Source organism: Vicugna pacos, chromosome 3 (assembly GCF_048564905.1).
Source record: "Vicugna pacos chromosome 3, VicPac4, whole genome shotgun sequence".
Classification (NCBI taxonomy): Eukaryota; Metazoa; Chordata; class Mammalia; order Artiodactyla; family Camelidae; genus Vicugna; species Vicugna pacos.
Window position 1 is genome coordinate 7,440,585 of NC_132989.1, and position 12,364 is coordinate 7,452,948.

Sequence of the window (12,364 nt, forward strand, 5' to 3'; positions counted from 1 at the left end):
TGAACACACGTATGGTCATGTATGACTGAAGCATTATGCAGTACACTAGAAATTGACACAACATTATAAACTGAGTATATCTCAATAAAAAATATATATATATATATACACAAAAGTTTTACAAAGGGTCAGATGGAAATGCTAAACATGAAAACGCAACATCAGAGATGAATTCCCGAGGCAGGCTTGTCAACTAATTGGACACAGCAGAAGAAACGACAGGTGAATTTAAAGATACATCAACAGAGATTACTTATACAAATATGAAAAGAGAAAACAGTCAGTGGAAAAAGTCCAAGAGCTGTGAGACAAGAGCAAATGAAACTGAGTGCCAGAAGGAGAGAGAGAATGGGGCAGGTGAAATATGTGAACAGGTAGCAGCCAATAGGAGAAATATAAGCAAATCAACAACTGTAATTAGAGAGCTGAACATTCCCCTTGTTAATAATTGATAGAAAAATTAGACAAAAATTATTAAATACATAGATAACTTGAATAATACAATCAAGCAACTCTACCTAGTTTATAGAACACTTCATCTCAGAGAATTCACTTTCTTTTCATGAAATGTTCATGAGACATTCAAAAGCAGACCGTATTCTGGTCCATAAAACAAGTCTCAATAAATTTAAAAGGATTAAAAACATAGAAGGTATGTTTTATGATGACACTGTAGTTCAATTATAAATCAGCAACAGAATGACACTGAGAAAATTCTCAAATATGTGAGTAATAATCAGAACACTTCTAAATAATCCACGAGTCACAGAAGAAATAGAAAGAGGAATTAGAACATATTTTGACCCAAATTAAAATGACAAGAAGCCTTAAAAATGTGTAGGATCCAGCTAAAGCAGTGCTTAAAAGAGAAACTGATAACATTAAGTGCTCATATTAGAAAAGAAAGGTCTAAAATCAATTATCTAATTCTCTACCTTATAAAACTAAAACAATTAACAGCAAATTAAAGCCAAAGGAAATAAAAGGAAGGAAGTGATAAAGAACAGAAAACACTGAAATAGAAAACAGAAATATAGCAAGCAAAACAATGAAACCAAACGTCGATCAATAAAATTGGTAAACCTCTATACATACTGATGAAGAAAAAAGGACAGAGACCCCAATCACCCACGTTGTGAATGAACAAAGGACTGTCCCTGCAGGTCTATCAGACATTAAAAAGGATAATGTAACATTATGAACAGCTTCCTGACAATAAACTTGACAACTTAGATGAAATAAACAAATCACTAAACAAATTCCTTACTAAAACTCATTTTAAGAGTAAAGGGAAAACGTGAGTGGCCATATAGCCATTAAACAGATTGTATTCATAGTTAAAGGCCTTTCCACCAATAAAAACTCCAGGCCCAGATGCCTTTACTAGAAAACTCTACCAAACCTTTGAAGAAGATACAATATCAAGCCTACATGAAATTTTTCAGAAAATAAAAGAGGAGAAAACAGTTCTCAACTTCTTTTTTGAGGTCAGTATTACCGTGACATTAACCATACAACCCAGCAAACCTATTCCAAGGATATTTACCTAAGAGGAATGAAAACATACGTCCTCCCGAAAATGTATACAGGAATGTTTATTGTATCTTTATTCCTAACAGCACAAAGCTGAAAACAGCACAAATGTCTATCCCTTGATGAGGGGATAAACACCTTGCGGCATATAATGGAGCTCTACCCAGCAATGAAGTAACAAGCCAGTGATACATTCAGAAACAGGGAGGACTCTCCAAAGCATTATGAATAATAAGTGAATAAAAAGATACAGAAGAATACCTTCTGTATGATTCCGTTTAAAAGACAGTCTAGAAAATGCAAAATTACAGAGACAGAAAACAGATGAGTGGTTCCTAGGGGCTGGGAATGGGGACGGGGGTAACTGCAAAGAGGCATGAAGGAAATTTTGGGGGATGATGGAAAAGTTCTGTATTTTGATTGTGATAGTTTGTCAAAGTTCACCAAATTGTACGCTTTAAAAGAGTGAATTTGGACACAGTGGATTCATCTACAAAACAGAAACAGACTCACAGACATAGTAAACAGCAAACAATCTTATGGTTACCAGAGAAAGGAGGTGGGAAGGGATAAATTTGGGAGTTTGAGATTTACAAATGTTAACCACTATATATGTAAATCGATTTTTTTAAAAGTTTCTTCTGTATAGCACAGGGAACTATGCTCAATATCTTATAATAACCTCTAATGGAAAATAAAAAATGTAAACTAATATATGCATGCATAGGCATGTATATGCATGACTGGGACATTGTGCTGTATACCAGAGATTGACACATTGTAACTGACTGTACTTCAATTAAAAAATATAAAAATAAGAAAGAGTGAATTTTATCATATCTCAATTTATCATACCTCAGCAAATTTTAAATTTCTTTAAGAATGTTACCATGAGAGGAAACTGGATAAAAGTTACACAGGATTTTTCAAATACACATGAATCTATAATTATCTCAAAATAAAAAAATTTTTGAATAATAATTTTTTTAATTATAAGAGCCTTTTAAAAATCGGTTTAAGAGAAGGACGAAGCAGAAAATATTTAAATGAATATTCTATTCATTTAAAAGAAGAAGAAGAAGAAGAAATATTTACACTGTAAATCAAGGCTCAGAAAGAAAAGCAATCACATATCCCTCAGCCCAGAGTTCAAGGTGATTTACCCAAAGTCATACTTGTGTGAGACAGGGTGGTGGCTTCTCCCCTCAGCTTGCTCAAGTTGCCATTAGAAAGCCACTGACAGTTATGATTCAAAATGTCCCCAAAGGTTAGAAGGAATCCTGCAATCCTCAACAACAAACTTCACCTCTTGATCTTACCAAAGATTCATGGTGACTGTCCTAGCAAGATTCAAAGTCAAACAGCAACCACTCCACATCTCCCAGCCGTACTTTCCACCAGTGGAGAAGGCCAATCCAAGACAAGTGGCCCTTGCCCAACGAGGGACTGGTGAGCCACAAAAATACTTCCCCCAAAATCCACGGGGCATGAAATGGAAGAGCTGTACACAGCTCTTGGTGAAGTTCCTCTTTTGGGTTCCACATCTGCCTAGGAGACTTCCTCCTTTGGTCTGGCAGACTGGGTTCCAGTAACCACCGGTTGGCATTACAATGGACCAAGCAGGGGGTCAGGCATTCTGGGAGGAAGCAAAGGGGCAAATGGTCAAAGAGGGCCTGAACTTTGGTTTGCGGAAAAGGTCCTCTGTGCATTCATCTAGAAGCTAGAACTTCACTTTCATCGGAGGGCTTGGGGTTCATCCTGGCTCGGTTATTGTGGGACCCTGTGCAAACTCTTTAACCTCCGTTTCCTCAACTCTGATGGGCCTACGTCACAAGAAAGATACTAAGATGTAATGAGGTCATGTTTATTCAAATGCTGCATTTTTCTTTTCCCTTAAGCCAGTGTTTCCCGAGGTGTAGCACTAGGGACGTACACCAGAAAGTTTTAGGTGACAATGGAATTTTTATGTTAATACTTATAAACTTAAAGGGTACTAGCAAAATAGAACTATCCCAACCACCCTGCTAAGATGAAATTAAATTTAAAATGGAATCCAAGTGAAACCTAGGTTAAAAAATATATTAGGTTAATAGTTCTTTAAATGTATTAAGTAGCTATCACAGAAATCATAAAACTTGAGGAAGAACACTGCCCACTGTGAGAACCCTTGGGTCTCCTGGAAGGAGTTCTTCGGGACTTTTACATTAAATAACATAGTACTCTCTTTGTAAGGACCCAGGGACACATTATTTTTGGTCTTGGATCAGATGCTTCTCCCAAGGATTTGGTTTGCTGTATCTTATGGACATTGCAAACTATGTAACTGACTGCTCTCCTTGCTTGCACTGACAAGAAGGCTTAAAGCCCTAATTGGGGACCGGCTGTCAAATACGTATGGGGCTGTGTCATATCCATTGTCTATGAGTCTCACTCTTAAGGCGAACTGTCACTTTTTTCTCTTCTACTTTTAACTTACTTTCTATATTTTTATATCCTTTCAAACCACCTGAAATCTTACTTTAAGTAAAAGAGGAGATAAATTTTTAAAAGTCCTAAATTCTTTTTTCTTTTCTTTTTTTAAAGACAGCCTAACCAGAACTTGTCCTGAAACTCAAGGGATGGTTCTTTCTGAATCTTTCCGTATCCCCAGGTCAACACAAATGCAAGTCTGCTCCGGTAAGAATGAGACAATCAATCATTTAGTTTCTATTTTGAAATTAGGCCTTGTCAGAAGTTATCCTTTTCAAAAGTGTTCCATCACCATGGTACAGACAGCTAGCTATGACTGACTTCAGACCTGGGTAACCCCATGGACCTAAAGTTAAAAAAAAATGGGAAGTGGGTGCTGTGGTGGAAGTGGGCTTCCTCCTTTTTTCCTCAAAAGACAAGGTTTTGCTGACAAAAAAAAAAAAAAAAACCCCAAAAAGCAAAAAACAGAAAACCCAAGCTAAAATGATACCAAAATTTGGCATCAGAGCATTCAAAATACCCAGAGCAATGTGAAACTATTTTATTCCTAGTTTATCTACTGGGTCTCCTAAACTAGCATACCTCTCCTGCTCGGCTCTCCCTGCACCAACCAGGGTTGTCTCCAGTGTGGGAAGAGTGGGTATTTGTTTTGGATCAACTTTCCTTTTTTTTTTTTTTCAATGTCTGAATTACATTATATTTTCTGAGCCTCATTTCTTTCTCTGTAAAATAAAGATAACCCCCATTGTACTTATTTCAACACTAAGTCACGATGAAACACTCATCAGAACTCTCCTAGTGGCATGTGACAAACATTCCACTCAAACTAGCTAAGGGCAAAAGGAAGTGGGGGTTATTAGAAATTATTCATATAAAGGTTGAACAACCGAATCAGTGCATAAAGGTGGATCTCAGAGAGCTCTGGAACCAGAAAATTAAATGCCTCCAAGACTCTTCTGTGCATCTCATTTCTGTTTCATTCTGTGGGTCCACTTTATTCTTTCCTGAAACAGATCAGCCAAGAACATGGCTACCCAGAGCTCCAATGTCTCAAATCTCACAGTGCACAAACCCAGAGAGGGACCGAGACTGACTTTCCCTGGTCCCAAACGCAAAAAAAAAAAAAAAAAAAATCCTACAAACGGATCTAACTGACTACTTTGGGGGCAGCTTCCTGTCACTGAATTCATCAACTGCGGCTGTAAATTTGGGGACTGGGACTGGCCCGGATTAGATCCAGTGCTTATCTTTGAGCCGTTGAACAGCATCGAGGAGATTTTTTAAAAGACGGTAGCTGTTACTCAAGTCACATCTTTAAAATTAGTCTAGAGAAAGAAGAGAAGATGGAGAAAGAGTGACTATTATGGGCAGAAGAAAACAGTAGAAAATCACTATAGTGGGAGAGTATAGCTCAGGGTAGAGTGCGTGTCTAGCATGCACGAGGTCCTAGATTCAAACCCCAGCACCTCCATTAAAAATAAGTAAGTAAAAGAAAAGAAGGAAAAATCCCCCCCCCCAAAAATAAAAATTTTGTTTAAAAGAATATACTTGTAAATATTAAAAAAAAAAAAGAAAGAATAGAAAATCACTATAGAATGCTTTAGGAAATCAGGATTATCAGACAAACACATGGTTTTCAAGTGAACCAAGACTTCAAGACTCAAGTGCCACCGACTCCAAGAAGCCTCTCCTGATAATTATTGCCAGCTATGAAACTCTTCCCTCACTGGCCTCCCCATTATGCTTGTGTGAAATATACCTTCTATATTCAATTATATTTAATTTCTCATTTGAGTATATACTACATTAAATTGCCTTCTAGCCAACTGCCTATTTTAAACTTTGTCTTCCCTGCTTGATTATTCCCTGATGATAGAAACTGGCTGTTTCTTGCTGGCGTAGTCATAACAATTGGGGTTTATTGTTGCTCCCAGGAAAGGGTCTACCACACACAAAGTCTTAACCTAAAGCAGTAATTATAATGTTGGGGATGCTAAACACGTACAACAGGACGTCTCTGGCAGTCTAAACTAGAGTCCAAATGCTGTCAAATCAAATATAACCCCCACCCTATTACTGCATTTATCATCATCATCAGTTTTGGTTTTGTGATAAAACTATGGCAGTTTACATCCAGGATGTACCATCTGCAGAGAGGGAGGGGTGAGCAGCTTTGCAGTATAGTTAAGATTATGGCCTCTGGAGCCAAGCAGACCTGAATTCGGTCTAAGTTCTGCCACTTCGTTGTGTGACTAGAATCAAATCACGTCACACCAGTTCCCTCACTAGAAAGTGTGGACAACAGTAATACCTACCTCAGGGAGCTGTTTTGAGGATTAAATGAGTTAAGATGTCTCAAGACCTTAGTATTGTACCCAGGACAAAGAAAGCACTCAATAAAAAGGTAGCATTTTGTTAAAGCACTAATTCAAATAACAGGTCCCAAGCCCCCATAAACACAATATTCATCAAGCCACATGACACAACTTTCAACTGGAGAATGCAAGAATTATACCTAAACTCTGTCGAAGGGGCTGCAGAATCCAATAGTATATTTAACTGTAGTCCTACATAAACTCTGTGAAATCTTCTGCTGATACATAGGATGGCAATTGTCTTATAAAATTTTATCAACTTCATTAAAGTTGTTGACTTAAGCCTTCCTACTAAGTCCCACACACAGACACATGTAACACAACTTCCCCGCCCCCATCCCTTGGAGAGTAACATGGGCTCACAGCAGACTTTAAATAGATAAGAAACTGACCTTTCCTGGGCTATGGTACTGAAATTTTGAGTTTGGTTTCTTTCTTATTAGCCTAACGTGACTAATAAAAGATTTCTTAATTTTTTTCCCCAGTGACACTTAACACTGACCTTCCAGAACTTCCTCTCTGCATGCTTCTGATCTGCATTTGCTGCCTTCGCCATCAAAACACCAAAATTCTTCTCCTAAATCCCATGCTTTCAGTGACAGTGAATTCTATGTGAATTCCTGCTGACACATCAATGGCTACAGAAGTGTGAAAATGTTATCATTTCCAGGAAATATAATTTAGCTAGAGCCAAATGCAACAAAATGTCTTACCCAAAAGGAGTCAATTTTTAACACCATGGAAGTTCAAAGAGAAAGAAATTTGGGTCATGTAAGACATTTTCTGACAATCACATTAAGCATGTCTCATTACAATTTTATACTTCATGAAGAACTTTTATATTCAGTATTTCAGAGGCAACATTAATATCCCCATTATACAAATAAAGGAACTGGGGCTAAGAAAATTTCATCTCACTGCTCAAATTCATATGGCCAATGGATGATAGATTCAGAAACATTTAATCCAAATCTTCTGGCTCCAAGCACAGATCTATCCATTCAATAAATAATCGTATATTACCTACTACATTCCAGACCCTGTTCTAGACTTGGGAGATATAGCAGTAAGTAAAACAGGGGGAAAAAAAATCCTTGCTCTCATGGAGTTTACATTTTAGAGAGAAGAGATGGGGAGAGCCAAACAATAAATGGACACTCACCAACTGGTTTGGGGGCCACCTTAGCCTTGATGTCAAAAACTGAGAAAGGTATTCTGAGGAAGGAAATTTACAGACTAATCTCACTCATGAACATGGCTACATTAAAGCCAGCAATATATAAAGGACAATAGACCAACTAGAGTTTATTATAGGAACATAAGGTTGAGTTAACATTTATAAATCTCTACATGTAATTCACCATATTAAAAGAGTAAGCAGAAAAATCACATTGTCTCAAGACAATGTGTGTTTAGACCACACCATGGTTTTTAGAAACTGAATCTGAATATCTTCATTGTGAGACTGTGTTCTCCGCTTGGCCCTAGGCCTGACTGCTCCCAGTTCCCTTAGCAGAGCCTCGCATTTGGGTCACCTCTCTGGTACTGAAGGCATCTGTGTTTGGACCTTATCCTAAACTGGTCCAATCCCCTCACTTTCCTGCTGAAGAAATAGGGGCCAAAGGAAGAGAACATTCAGCTGGTAGGTGCAGAACCAGGACTATGATTTAGTCTGCAGAGAACCAGGCCAGCACCTCCTACACGCACAGCAACATCTGGAAGACCCCAAGTGAGAAGGTGGGAATTCACAATGTCCAGTTTCTTTGAGAACACGCAACCCTTGGAGGCCCTGGTGGGTTTCCCACTGGAGCAAGTCAGTCATTACTGGAGGTTATGATAACTTTAATGGAGACCAGTGGGTCATCCTGGTGGGGATAGAGAGAGAGAAAATGGTACCTGGAAATTAGTAGTTCCAAATAGCCTGGGCTAAGTTGCCCCAAACCCAGTCCTGTGTAACTCTGCTCCTTGGCCCTCCTGGAAGCATTATGTTGTTTAGAAAACCAAACTTAACAAAGCTCAGTCATGTGATTCCCAGAGGAAACCTACTGAGCAAAAGGTGAACTGGGATAATTATTTCCATTTTATTGCTGAAGAGGCTGGACATACGAGAAGTCAGAAGTTGCAGAGCGCAGCCAGGACCCGAAGATTTTCCCCAAAGTCACTCAGTGCGTATTTTTATTTTGCCATATCCAAATACCACCTTCACTATTCCCTTTTGGTTTTTTTTTAAACAAGTGCTTACTAATTTTACTTAAGTCAGTTGAGATTGAGAAGAAATTTTACATCATTACCTTAGATAAAACATCAGTATCACTAACCATAAATAGATTAATAAATACAATGTAAAATTCTAATTAGAAATTGTTGCCTGACAAGGCTTTTAAAAGTCCCAATGCCCAAGCCATACCCCAGACCTATTAAAACAGAATTCCTCAGGGGATGGGGAAGAGACCAGGCAAAAGTAATTTTTAAAGCTCTTTTCAGGAAATAGCAGGATGAGACCCTCTAGAATTGATGCTTTTGTCTTCCAAAACTTCTGCACCGGAGGCCTACTCTGTTAAAAAGAGACACCGGCAGTGATGGAGAGGCATTAAAGACACGTTAGCCCCAAACAGACTTCCTCCACGACAGCAGAAGCAGAACCTCAAAATGAAAAAAAGTTCTCATTTGTGATCAGTAACCCTACAGTCTAAAATCACCTCCCATGGCACTTGCCCTTTGGAAAACTCTGGACCAGAAGACCCCAGGTGGTCTGGCTTCTATTTCTGTGCCCTTTCCATTCCCACAGCCCACTTCCCAGCCAAAGACTCCCCCGAGGTAGCTCTGGAGAACCCCTACTCACCTCTGTGTGTTCTCCAGCCGTGACTCCAAACGCCTGCACTTACATCACACTTTCAGGACCATATTTCTATTTCAAGATGAACCCACCCGGCGGTTCACATTAGAACATCTGAAGGCAAAACTGCATTTCTGTCTTCTTTCATTTCCTCTCGAGAAGCCCCTCATTTTCATCCAGGACTGCCTGGCCCTGGAGATGGCTTAAGTCAGCTGCTCCCTTTTGGGTCTTAAAAGGAAGTTCAGCAGGGAAGGGAAGGCCAGGAGAGATGGTGCAGAAAGCCACAGGACCTAGAGAGGGGCTTCTTCTGGTCCCTTTCCCTTCCTCCCCTCCCCTCTGAGCACATGCAAGCACCCAGTGACAGCCTGTCTCCATCGAGGGAGGCGTCGAGAATGAAAGCTGGGCTTCTGAGTGGAGACTCCTGACCTCCAAGACATTTTTCCCTCTCCTGGCCTGGGCATCACCCCCAGAACGGGGTACCCACATGCACGGACTCAGGTCTGAAGAGCTCCCCTGGAAGCCAGCCTGGCCTCAAAAGGCAGGCAGCTTGGCTCACTAACCAGAAAGTTGAGCAAAGCTCTAATCTCCTCACTTCCTATATTTAAAAACTTGAATGCTGACCCACTGCCTACCACCAGACAGCCAGGACCTTTTACTGCCTCGTCAGCTGAACCCTTCTCTCCTATTTCCCCGAGAGCCTAAGTTCCAGCCTCCAGTTCTCCTCCTTATTCTCTGTCCCAAAGCTGCTGAGCTCCTGCTGTGCCCTTAGTCTGAGTCCTTCTGCTCCACCCTACCTGTCCAAAGCCTACCCATCCTCAAGGCTGATTGCAAATGTCACCTCCTCCACGAAGCCTGAGAGGATTTCTCCAGCCAAATAATCATGGTAAAAGAATCAATAACAAAAAAATTTTAATTAAAAAAGAATCAATAACAGTATAATACTAGCAATTAGCATATATTATATGACATATAGTATTAATATTATTTATTCATTTACCAAGAGCTTGCTCTGGACAGGAACTAAGTGCTCAAATGTACGATCCTGACCAAACCATACACTAGACAGTTTCTCATTATCCCTGCCCTACCGTCTTCTGTCTCTATGACATCGGCCAAGATGCTCTCTCTCTGTGCCTCGTTTTCCTCAGACATCAATGGGGATTTTAATGTATCTTCTTCATAAAGTTGTTGTAACAATAAAATAAGTTAACGCTCATAAAGCATGACACACAGTTTTTGCTCAGGAAGTAGCATTACTTCCCGTAAGAACATCACAACAAGTAAATAATGAGGTGTTGGTATTATTCTCATTTGACAGATAAGGAAGCCAAGGCACGGAGAGTGTGGGGTAAACGGCCCGCATTCAGGGAAGAACAAGAATTTTACTTCTCTCTGGTCCTAACTGGACTTTACTCATAGTGCTCACCCATTCTTGTCAATTATGTGTGTATCTGCTGTCATCATTCTAGCTTCATTTTTTGGCTTTTCCTTTTGTAGATACTAAGCTCCAGGGCAGAACTAACTGATGTCTCCTGGATGCTCGGCCCCTGCATTTTCCTGCCTCACTCGCCCCACTCCCCTACTGTCCCTCTTCTCCGTCTACTGAGATGGCCTCCTCTTCCTGTAACCTGCTCCGTCCTCCCCAGTGGGCGTGGTCTCTCCCAAGTGGGCGTGGTCTCTCTGCCCCTTAAATTCCCCAGGCACTTCATTTGGACTTTGAGCCCGTCTCTCATCCAGTCTTGTTTTCTAGCCATCTGATCACTTGGCGTATTTTCCCTGCTAAACTGTAAACTCCTTTTGAAAAGGGATTCACTCTCAACCAAGCAATACACTAGGCAATAAAATGTGATGGATACATGAATGCATGAATGAATGAATGTTCAAATAAATGAATGCACTTGTTTCAGTGTTTCCTTGGAGAGGACCCCTGGCTTCCTGGATGTGTTTGGTATCTACATTGCATTGAAAGCATTTTGTCCTGAGCACTTTGAAGAGAAGGTAGCTGTTCATTCATCATTTTTTTTTTTAATGTGGAACCGAGGAGGTATCAAGAGAAGTCATATTTGCTATGAGCCTTAGTATAGAATTCTGAGCTATATTATACCTTGGCATTTTTCATGCACCCTTTCCAGAGTTTACAGTCAGTCAGTACAGTCAAATTCAACCCACAGATACATTTCTTGTAGTGGTTAGAATATTTTTTAAAAAATTGAATTTGAGGTATAGCCACTTTGGAAGACAGTTTGATGGTTTCTTACAACACTAAACATACTCTTTTGCCATACAATCCAGCAATCATGTTCCTTGGTATTTACTCAAAGGAGTTGAAAACTTATGTCTACACAAAAACCTGCACATGGTTTTTATAAAGTTTATAGCAACTTTATTCCTAATCACCCAAACTTAGAAGCAACCCAAATGTCTTTCAGTAGATGAATGGATAAACTGTCCATTTCGGACAATGGAATATTATTTAGCACTAAAAAGAAATGAATTATCAAGTCACAAAAAGATATAAAGGAACTTTAAGTGCATATTAGCAGCTGAAAGAAGCCAATCTGAAAAGGCTGCTTACTCTATGAGTTCAACCATATAACATTCTGGAAAAAACAAAACTCTGGAGACAGTAAAAAGAGCAGTGATTTCCAGGAGCTGAGGAGGGAAGGAATGAATAGGCAGAGTGCAAAGAATTTTTCCCAGGACTGCCAAAATACCCCGTGACACCATAATGATAGATACGTGTCATTATACATCTATCCAAACCCACACAATGTGAAACACCAAGAGTGAACCCTAATGCAAATTATGAGCTCGGAGTGACAATGGCATGTCAATGTCGGGTCATCAGTTATAACAAAGGTACCACTCCAGTGGGGGATGTTGATAATGGGGGAGGCTGTGTATGTGTGGGGACAGGAGGCTTATGAGAAATCTCTGCAACTTCCCCTCAATTTTGCTATAAACCTTAAACTGCTCTAAAAGCTGAAGTCTTAATTTTGAAAAATTGAATTTGAATGCATTTAGATGGGACAGGATTGCCCCTAATATTTTGATGTTTCCAGTGCCATCCAAAATCATGTACATGGCACCATTCACTTGTTTACCTTTCCTAACGCGCTCCTAAAAGCCTCAGATTTTGTCATCCTGCAAG